The sequence below is a fragment of the Trachemys scripta genome, chromosome 6 (assembly GCF_013100865.1).
Source record: "Trachemys scripta elegans isolate TJP31775 chromosome 6, CAS_Tse_1.0, whole genome shotgun sequence".
Classification (NCBI taxonomy): Eukaryota; Metazoa; Chordata; order Testudines; family Emydidae; genus Trachemys; species Trachemys scripta.
In genome coordinates, this window is record NC_048303.1 from 21584815 (window position 1) to 21596601 (window position 11787).

The window sequence follows — 11787 nt, forward strand, 5'->3', positions numbered from 1 at the left end:
GTGGAATCTCCATCTCTGGAGATATTGAAGAGTAGGTTAGATAAATGTCTATCAGGGATGGTCTAGACAGTATTTGGTCCTGCCATGCAGGCAGGGGACTGGACTCGATGACCTCTCAAGGTCCCTTCCAGTCCTAGAATCTATGAATCTATGGATCTAGGTGTGATGTTCATTATGGGAGTTACGCTGCTGTAACAGAGAAGAATTTGGTGCTTTATCTATACCTCTTAGCTACATATTTTTATATCCAGGTTTAAACCTACAGTGACTTCTGTCTTTGCTTATCTGTACACTTCCAAACTGTTGCTGTTTATAACTCTGAAATATATTTGGGGACACATTTGATTCCTGATCTTCTAATTTTTAACACTATACAGCTCCTTGCTCTGCTGGCGCTGTTTGATTCCCCCTGTGGCTATGCCTTAGAAGTAGTTATCTATATTAGAATTTGTTGAAGTATTGTCTAAAATGAGATGGTTGTGCACAAATTGCATGGTAACCTTTCAAAAGGCAACAAAATAAAAGATTAAAGAAAGACGTGTTCAGTCATAGGAAGAGACATCAGAACAGTAACATTTGAAAATGGCTAGATATTTATATGGATGCTTCACCATAACTTCATTTAAACCCACAGGGACATGTTCCCCATACAGCAGGGGTTCTCAGACTTTAGGATGGCACTGTCCTTTTTCTAAGTCCTGTCCCGGCAGTCCTGACTTTTTTGGCAAAAGTGGGGTGCGGAGGAAGGTGGGGAGAAAGGGAATGCCAGCCCCAGGCAGGAGGCAGGCCGGGCTCGAACAACCAGCAACAGGTCTTGGCTGTCAGACCCAGGTGGCAGCAGCAGCAGCGCAGAAGTAAGGGTGGCAATGGGGCACTGTCAGCTGTGAAAAGTGATATTGACAACTATTTTGGATTAGCCTGTCGATTAATCTTAGTTAACTCACGTGATTAACTCAAAAAAATTAACTGCGATTAAAAAACCTAATCGCAGTTTTAATCGCACTGTTAAACAATAGAATACTAATTAAAATTTATTAAATTTTTGGATGTTTTTCTACATTTTCATATATATAGTATTCTGCGTTGTAACTGAAATCAAAATGTAAATTATTTTTGATGACAAATATTTGCACTGTAAAAATGATAAACAAAAGAAATAGTATTTTTCAATTCACCTCATACAAGTACTGTAGTGCAATCTCTTTGTTGTGAAAGTATAACTTACAAATGTAGATTTTTTTGTTACATAACTGCGCTAAAAACAAAACAATATAAAACTTCAGCGCTTACAAGTCCATTTACTCAGTCCTACTTCTTGTTCAGCCAATCGCTAAGAGAAACAAGTTTGTTTACATTTACAGGAGATAATGCTGCCCTCTTCTTAATTACAATGTCACCAGAAAGGGGAAACAGGCGTTCCCATGGCACTGTTGTAGCCGGCATCGCAAGATATTTACGTGCCAGATGAGCTAAAGATTCATATGCCTCTTCGTGCTTTAGCCATCGTTCCAGAAGACATGCTTCCATGCTGATGCATTCGTTAAAAAAATAATGCATTAATTAAATTTGTGACTGAATTCCTTGGGGGAGAATTGTATATCCCCTGCTCTGTTTTATCTGCATTCTGCCATATATTTCATGTTGCAGCAGTCTCTCAAAACGGGTGACTGGGCAACAAAATGACAGATGAAATTCAAGGTTGATAAATGCAAAGTAATGCAAACTGGAAAACATAATCCCAATTATACTTATAAAATGGTGGGGTCTAAATTAGCTCTTACCACTCAAGAAAGAGATCTTGGAGTCATTGTGGATAGTTCTCTGAAAACATCTACTCAGTGTGCAGCGGCAGCCAAAAAAGCGAACAGAATGTTGGGAATCATTGAGAAGGGGATAGATAATAAGACCGAAAATATCATATTGCCTCCATATAAATCCATGGTACACCCACATCTTGAATACTGCATGCAGATGTGGTCGCCCCATCTCAAAAAAGATATATTGGAATTGGAAAAGTTTCAGAAAAGGGCAACAAAAATGATTAGGAGTATGGAACTTCCATATGAGGAGAGATTAATAAAACGGGACTTTTCAGCTTGGAAAAGAGATGACTAAAGGGGGATATAATAAAGGTTTATAAAATCATGACTGGTGTGGAGAAAGTAAATAAGGAAGTGTTATTTACTCCTCATAACAGAAGAACTAGGGGTCACCAAATGAAATTAATAGGCAGCAGATTTAAAACAAACAAAAGGAAGTTTTTTTTTCACATAATGCATAGTCAACCTGTGGAACTCTGCGTCAGAGGATGTTGTGAAGGTCAAGACTATAGGGTTCAAAAAAGAACTAGATAAGTTCATGGAGGATAGGTCCATCAATGGCTATTAGCTGGAATGGACAGGGATGGTGTCCCTAGCCTCTGTTTGCCAGAAGCTGGGAATGGGCGACGGCATGGATCACTTGATAATTACCTGTTCTGTTCATTCCCTCTGGGGTACCTGGCATTGGCCACTGTCGGAAGATAGAATACTGGGCTAGATGGACCTTTGGTCTGACCCAGTATGGCCGTTCTTACGACCCAGCACATGTTGTTCATTTTAAGAACACTTTCAATGCAGATTTGACAAAATGCAAAGAAGGTACCAATGTGAGATTTCTAAAGATAGCTACAGCACTAGACCCAGGTTTAAGAATCTGAAGTGCCTTCCAAAATCTGAGAGTGACAAGGTGTTGAGCATGCTTTCAGAAGTCTTAAAAGAGCAACACTCCAATGTGGTAACGTCACGTTATTGATTTGAACTGAGACCATATAGAACATGGTTGCAACCAAAGTCCTGTAGTGGCACCAAATCTTGTATAAAGGGGGTCAAATGAGGTGTCTAAGACAAGGTTATGGTTTGGGTAAGGGGGCAGGGGAGTTTGGGGTGGTGGTCAGGGGGTGGGGATGTGGATAGGGGTCAGGGCAGTCAGAAGGCAGGGAACAGGGAGGTTGAATGGGGGCAAGGATCCCAGGGGGCAGTCAGGAATGAGAGGAGGAGTTGGACGGGGCAGCAGGGGTAGATAGAGTAGAGGTTTGGGGGCGGTCAGGGAACTGGGGGGTGGATAGGTCAGGGGTCCCAGGGGTGCCGTCAGGAGATGAGAAGCGGGGGGAGGGTCAGATAGAGGGCGGGGCCCAGCCACACCTTGCTGTTTGGGGCGGCACAGTCTCCCTTAACTGGCCCTCCATACAATTTCGGAAACCCTGAGGCCAAAAAGTTTGCCCGCCCCTGACATAGCACATGAATTAACCTGAAGCCAAACCTCCACCTTGTGTTCAGTGCTCCAGTATAGGACAAGAGATGGTTTGTTTACACTGATTATGCAACAATACTCTAATCCACATTCACCCCCAGTGAAACAAGGCACCAAGATCCCTGCTTTGGATCTGCGAGCTTTGGGAAGTTCATTCCTGTAATACACACTTCCTAACCTCCTACCAAATTTCCCTAGACCATCTGGATCTCCTAGAAATGCTCTACACGGTAACCACACCAGCCCTCAGGAGCTCAGAGCCCAGTCCTGGAAAGAGGCAAAAGATTTATCAGAACAATGGGAATCATGCCAGATTCCCACACAGGACATAAACCCACCGATCCTTTAATCTCTTGTGGATGTCATTATTTCTTCCCTTTCCTCCCCCCAGTAAAAAGTTACCTACTGTTTCCCCACAGACAGCTGCTTAGCCAACTGAGACAGAAATGGCAGGGATAGAATTAAGAATGACATCTGGTGCTGCATAAAATACATTTGCAAGGTACACGTTGGCTTTCATTCACTCTTCTTGCTTGCCTGGTCTGAGCTAAAAATGTTTAACATATATCCTGTAATAATAACTGGTAGCAAACCGTCTATCTGGAGAGGCAGAGTAATGTCTCCTGCCATGCTGGCAGCCTTTCCTGAGTAACAGTCCTGCAAGCTTGAGCGGATTATAAATGACAAGGATTAGCTTCCTGCATGGGAAAAATGTGCATGTCTCTTTCTAATTTGGTTTCTGGGTATTCATTTTACAAGGAGAAAGGAAAATGGAGAAAGGAAATCATATTACTGTGGTTTTGCTTTTTATTGGCGGTGGTTGTAAGAGATTTCTGGCTTGACAGCCCTGGCGAATTATGTCCCCTATGCATCCAGAGAACAGCATGGGCAGTAGCAGACAAAGCTTCTCCACAATGTCCTGCCAACTATACTTCATTTCTCACTTGAAGACCAACTGTCTGCTGCCATTCTCAGTCAGTCCTTGCCCTGTCTAGTGAGACTGCTAATAAAGACTCCAGTCATGAGGGGTTCTACTGAGAACAGAGCTGAGCACACAGACCACTAGCTACCAAACAGCCCTCGGTTTGTAACAGTTCTTAGTCACTACTGACCTGGACTAATTTGGACTGGCAAAGCAAAGGCTCAATATTCAAGGCTCTGTGTACTTCGCAGCAACCCAGAGCTAAATTCTGTGGCAGCAATCCAAGATTCTGTAGCTGTGTGGTGAAAATTCTCTAAATTCTGCTGCTGCTGTGTCAGGTAATAATTTTAATTGGGTTTTCGTTGTATTAAAGATGAAAGAACAATACAATTGAATAGCCCCCGTGCTATTTATTTTTAAATTAAATAGAGTTTATTTCACAGCCTCCACACTGAAGTTTTCCATGTCACAGAATGTCTTCTTAACATGTTAGACAACTAACCCACTGAGAAGAATGGGGCAGTTCACACCTCTCAGATGTATTGTTTCAGGCTCCCTGCAGACTCAGGCAGACATCAGTGCACATTCAGTTACCTTTGTGATGTTATCTTTATAACTACACAGGCTATAATCATATTTTTAATGAAAACAGATTCTAGAGCTCAATTCAGTGGCACGGCATGAATTCTGAAATTAAAACTGTGACTGGTGAAATGCAGAATACACAGTGGCCTGCCTAAACTGTATTGCCAATCCCTTGAGTCACCCATGCTCTCTTTGATATTTTAAAAATTAACTTTATAAAAATGTTTGTTTATTTTAGAGCCAGGAGAATGAGACTGTAAAAAATCCCACTGTGAAAATGACAGAGAACGTGTTATGTGAAGGCAGACATAACCAGCTGGCGGTGAGCTTCATAGATTCAAAGTCTCATGCTACATATACAAGTGCAGTTGTTATTGTTTAACATTGACATTGTGGTAGTGGCTAGAGCAAAACCAGGCTGGGGCCTGTCATGCTAAATGCTGTACAAACACATAATAAATGACATTCTCTGCCCCAATGAGCGGCCCACGCCGCTTCCCGCAGCTCCCATTGGCTGGGAACGATGAACCGCAGCCACTGGGAGCTGTGGACGGACGTGCCTGCGGATGGTCAATGTAAACAAACTGTCCCATGGGACGCAGGTTGTCCACCACTGGCTTACAGTCTAAGACAAGATATACAGGTGAATAAGACAAACAGGTGAGGGTGGCAGTTGCAGAAGAAGGGGGTAACAAAAATAGGGTGTGCACAATTTTCAGCCAGTCAGGAATAGTAATCACATGTATGAAGTTTTTGAATTGTACATTCAGAGCATATATCCTCAAAGTGCGTTATTCTACCAGGACCAAGACTGACTCCAACAGTTGTAAGTTAATTACTAACAACTAATACCACAGGTAGAGTCAGTCTTTAAGAGTAGCAGGGCTGGCACATCGAATCTGGGTGATGAACCCCACAGGGTTCCCAGTCAACTGTCACCACCCTGCTCCCATCCAGCAGCTCACTACTAACTGAGCAGAAGAGACCATGAAACCTGAAGTTACATCAGGGAGGGTTTCCTGGGCCTGAGTGGAGGAACACTGAGCTCTGATTGGTCAGGGCTTCCTATTTAAACCCAAAGAGAGGCACCGGAAGTTGTCTGCACAATCTGTCTGCTACATTGGACCCTTCCTTCCTGACCTTGTTCCTGATTCTTGCCCCTGGTCTCCAAATCCGGCTCCAATGGTTGGCTTGACTCTGACTCCGGCTCCAACCCTTGGCTCTACTCCTAACTCGAACTCCTATTCCAACCGCTAGATTTGGCCGCCTACATCTCTGCCCCAACAATCTGGACCTTTTTGATCAAAACGCAGATCAGTGGAGTGATGTCTGTCACACTATTCTGTGTGAACAGGACTTTAAATGAACCACCAGGGCTGCATTCTTGCCAACTGTATGCATTCTTCCAATAAAATACCATGATTCTATAACTGCACTATCACTTGGGAGTTCACCTCTGTATCTGAAGATAGGTGAAAATATTAGGGCTGTCAAGCGATTAAAAAAAATTAAACAATAATAGAATACCATTTATTTAAATATTTTTGGATATTTTCTACATTTTCAAATATATTGATTTCAATTACAAGACAGAATACAAAGTGTACAGTGCTCACTTTATATTTATTTTTATTACAAATATTTGCACTGTAAAAAACAAAAGAAATAGTATTTTTCAATTCACCTAATACAAGTACTGTAATGAGACCTCTTTACCATGAAAGTTGAACTTACACCCTACAAGTCCAATCAGTCCTTACTTCTTGTTCAGCCAATCGCTCAGACAAACAAGTTTGTTTACATTTGCAAGATATAATGCTGCCTGCTTCTTGTTTACGTCACCTGAAAGTGAGAACGGGCGTTCTCAGGCCCAGTTGTAGTCGGCATTGCAAAATATTTACATGCCAGATGCATTAAAGATTCATATGTCCCTTCATGCTTCAACCACCAGAGGACATGTGTCCATGCTGATGACGGGTTCTGCACAAGAACGATCCAAAGCAGTGCAGCTCATGTATGTTCATTTTCATCATCTGAGTCAGATGCTACCAGAAGAAAGTTGATTTTCTTTTTTGATAGTTTGGGTTCTGTAGTTTCCGCATCAGTGTTGCTCTTTTAAGACTTCTGAAAGCATGCTCCACACCTCATCCCTCTCAGATTTTGGAGGGCACTTCAGATTCTTAAATCATGGGTCGAGTGCTGTAGCTAGTTTTAGAAATCTCACATTGGTGCCTTCTTTGCATTGTGTCAAATTTGCAATGAAAGTGTTCTTAAAATGAACAATATGTGTTGGGTCATCATCCGATGCTATAACATGAAATATATGGCAGAATGTGAGTAAAACAGAGCAGGAGACATACAATTCTCCCCCAAGAAATTCAGTCACAAATTTAATTAACGCTTCATTTTTTTAAATGAGTGCATAGCATGGAAGCATGTCCTCTGGAAAGATGGCCAAAGCATGAAGAGGCATATGAATCTTTAACTCATCTGGCACAAATATCTTGCAATGGCAGCTACAACAGTGCCATGTGAACGTCTGTTCTCACTTTCAGGTGACATTGTAATTAAGAAGTGGGCTGTATTACCTTCCGTAATGTAAACAAACTTGTTTCTCTTAGCGATTGGCCAAACAGGAAGTACGACTGAATGGACTTGTAGGCTCTAAAGTGTTACTTTTTTTCTGTTTTCGAGAGCACTTATGTAACAAAAAAAACCTACAGTTGTACGTTGCACTTTCATGATAAAGAGATTGCACTACAGAACTTGTGTGAGGTGAATTGAAAAATACTATTTCTTTTGTTTATCATTTTTACAATGCAAATATTTGTAATCAAAAATATTATAAAGTGAGCACTATACACTTTGTATTCTGTGTTGTAATTAAAATCAATATATTTTAAAATGTAGAAAAACATCCACAAATATTTAATAAATTTCAATTGGTATTCTAGTGTTTAACAGTGCGATTAATCATGAATAATTTTTAATTGTGAATAATTTTTGAGTTAATTGCATGAGTTAACTGTGATTAATTGATAGCCTTAGAAAATATAGATCTAAGCAACTTGCCCATGGCCAACCTCAAAGAGTGGAAATAGAACTAAGAAGTCTTATCTGCCACTTCCTCTACTATATATTGTCATCTGCTGCTGACAATATCTTGAATAACAGGAGCAGGAACATACACTGAACTTTTCTTTCAGATGAATGCTCCACACTACTGAATAAAACATTAAAAAACTTTAACAATTGTGTCAGTTAGTCAGTGGCTATCTCCAGCAATTATTTCCTGCCAGTATGTTCAGATTTTTCCTGTCAATATAAAATTAACTTGTCATTCACATCCACAAGACTGCTGAATGTTTTACTCATTAAAAACCTGTTACTAAAAGATACCATTTCATTTTAATATGCTTGCAAACAGCACTAGTCTTTTCTTGCTACAAGTCTTGCCAGCAAAAAAAATTGACTGATATAAGACTATTTCCTGAGTGAATTACTGGGGAAGTATGCTAATTAATTTGCCTTTCTGTTTTATCAAGAACCAGAATTCGAGAGGATATGGCTTCAAATATAATTTTAGACTTCTATGGATCCAGGTATAATCTGCCATCTAAATGTAACAAATTAAGTGTTCTGGATGTGCTCACGGTAGACAGAGGGGCTATTCATTACAGCAGAGATCCATCTGACCAACACGTGGACTCGGAGATAAATGAACAAAGTTACACCGTTACTTTAACACATCTGAAAAAATGTCCCATAAATTTTAGACCACAGTGACTGCTAAAACAGATTTAATGAGTTGATTTTAATATTACACACTTGCAAAAGAGATTAGAAACCTAAAACTTCAACAAAGTGACCATGTAAAATAGTACAATTTTGTTCAACAGACCCATTCCTTTTGTGTATTCGGGTTACATCTGCTTATGTTACCAATCACAATAATTATTTTGTAAAAGTTTTGTTAGTACTGTGGAACCAATATAGCTCTGAAAAGAATGCTGGCTTCTACTCAGGACCACACATCATCAGTAGGATTATTAACTAATTGCTAATTACTGAATCGTTATCACTGCTGATGCATAAAATAGAAAGCCTCGCCTGACTTTCATATTCCAGGCTGAGTTGGGTAGGCTACATTAGGAAAATCACGTTTATTACATTAGACCTGGATCCACAAAGGTACTTAGGTGCCTAACCCCCAGGTTTATGAACCTAAATCCCACTTTTGGTGCTACTGCGATCCACCAAACTCCCCCTCACCTAACCTTGTAGGCACCTAAACTCACTTGGCACCTACAGTAAAAATTCCCTAGGCACACGTGCCACTACCCCACTCTAGGTGTCCAGATGCCTATCTCCTGCCTAAGCCCCAGAGTGATCCACGAACAGGGGGAAGATGAGTGTTCGGCCACCTAATTCACATGATCCAGTGCTCAGGTGTGCTCTGCCTATCGCCACGCAAAACAGCCAAGGGGGAGGGAGACATCCCTTACAATCTTTAGCCCACTGCTTATGGTATTCACCCACAATGTGAGAGACCACCAGTTCATGCTCCTCCTCTGTCTAAGGGGAAGTGATTTGAACAGGGATCTGCCACCACTCAGGTGAGTGCCCTCGCCACTGGGCTAGCCACTGGCAACTCCCCAGGCTGCAAGGCCTGGTTTAAGGCCTAAAAAGGTACTGGGTAGAAGAGGAAGGCTGCAGGTCCAAACCCCCTTGCCTGTGATGAGTGGCTTATACTGCAGTCTGCCCCAGGAAGTGGGGCTAGATGGTGACTGGTAGTAGCCCAGACTGATGTGAGGTGGGGTTAGTGGGTGGGGGTTCCCGTGGGTAGGGAGACCCAGAACCTGAAAGTGTGGGGGTACTGCCAGAGGGACAGCAACCCAGAGAAAGGGGCACTGGGGTCTGTGAGGTGCATGGGAGCCAGCGGTAAGGTGGATCACCAGCCTGCAAAGGGCGCTCCGGAAGCTGGATGAGCTAATTCCTGACAGAGACCAGAAGGAGGCACCGCAGGGGTGAGTCCGACCGCATATACCAACCATGAAGAAACAGGTCAGAAGGTTTGGGGGTTTGTGAACTACTACTGCTGATTTGAACCAATTAAGACACTAGTGCCAAGAAAGTTCACTGGTCCAAGACCTGCAAAAAGGCCTTTCAGAATTTGAAAGACCACTTGTGTCAAAAGCCTGTCCTGTTCAGTCCCAACTTCCCAAAAGAGTTCATTTTGCAGACCAACACCTCAGAAGTGGGGCTAGGAGCAGTGTTGTTCCAGGACGTAAATGGAGAAAGACGCCCTGTTTTCTATCTGAGCCACAAACTGTTCCCTCAGGAGCAGTCATATTCAGTGATAGAACAGGAAGGACTGGCAGTGAAATGGACTGTTGACTCTCTCCAATATTACTTCCTGGGAAATCCATTTAAGTTTGTCACCAGTCATGCTCCTGGCGGTGGTTAAACGCCACGAAAGACACTGAGGCTAGGTCTACACTACCCGCCTGAATCGGCGGGTAGAAATCAACCTCGCGGGGATCGATTTATCGCGTCCCGTCGGGACGCGACAATCGATCCCCGAATCGGCGCTCTTACTCCACCAGCAGAGGTGGGAGTAAGCGCCGTCGACAGAAAGCCGCAGAAGTCGATTTTGCCGCCGTCCTCACAGTGGGGTAAGTCGGCTGTGATACGTCGAATTCAGCTACGCTATTCACGTAGCTGAATTTGCGTATCTTAAATCGACTCCCCCCTGTAGTGTAGATGTACCCAAAGCCTTGTCTTATGCACCAATGTCTATCTCTCCAGCCCTATGCCTTCTCAATTCAGCACAGAGCTGGAAAAGCTCACCAGAATAGTGGAGTTTTTTTCGGGGGGCAGGGGGACAACAATCTGCCTCACATCCCCACATGCAAACTCAAGGGGGAGGTTATGTGATGGGGTATACAAACCCCACCCTGGTCAACAAGGGGTTAAGCAGCTGCTCTAGCCTCTGGGCTCAGCCAGCCTTGCCCTGCTACACCTGAAAAGCATATACAGGCCGGAGAAGGACTTAGAAGAGGAGCAGAGTAGCTCACTTGTAGGTAGACCAGGGAAGAGAACAGTCTTTCAGCTCCTGAGGGCTGACTGTAGGTAGAGCTTCCTAGATGAACGCTGCCTGAGGGAAGGGAGGGCCAGATACTTATGCACCAGTCCTTGAAAGGGAATCATTTCCCATTTCCCTCTTTCCTATTAACTCAGTTTGTTTTGATTGTTTCCCCTTGTTTTTTGTTCATAGACTTCACTGTTCATAGTCCCAGCGAGGGGAGAGACTTTGAAGTGAGCTGGCCAGAGGGCCAAGTTGCAGGCCACAGAGGCGGAGCGACTTTTGATAGGAGGTACCCAATGGGAAGAGAGCTGTTATGCCACATCCAGCCACAAGGAGGCACTAGCAGCGAGTCAACCCCTTCACAATGCCCAGTCTGGGCAGCTCTGCTAGTTCTTACCATGGGAAGCAGAGGCATGGCCTGTCCTTACTCTGAGCATCCCTGATACCTATCACAAGGGGCACTGGCCTAGCAGGATGATGATCCCCCTACTAGGCACACTGTGCATGTGGGGGGAGGTTTTGTGCCAGCTTCTCCCTTGTGCATCCACACAGGGACAAAGTCTGGACTAAAATGTTTTTATGCATAGTAAAATAAAATGAATTAAAAACCATTGAAAAGGATGAACAATTCAGTCTTGATTCTTCCAAATGTTTTAATGTCTATTCTCTTCCAGGGCAGAATAAACGGCAGTAGTAATCATGATCTCAATTTTAAACGGCTCCACTTGACAATTTAATGAGAACATAAGCCACCAGGCATCATCAGACATGAAATGCCTGCCAACCAACTGATGTAATTAACAAAGTTAGAGACAGAAAAGACCTATCAGGCCAAATTTGCAAAGTGACTTCAAACCTACTTCGAAAGCTGCATGGCCAAAACTCCTCACCCAACTTCTGC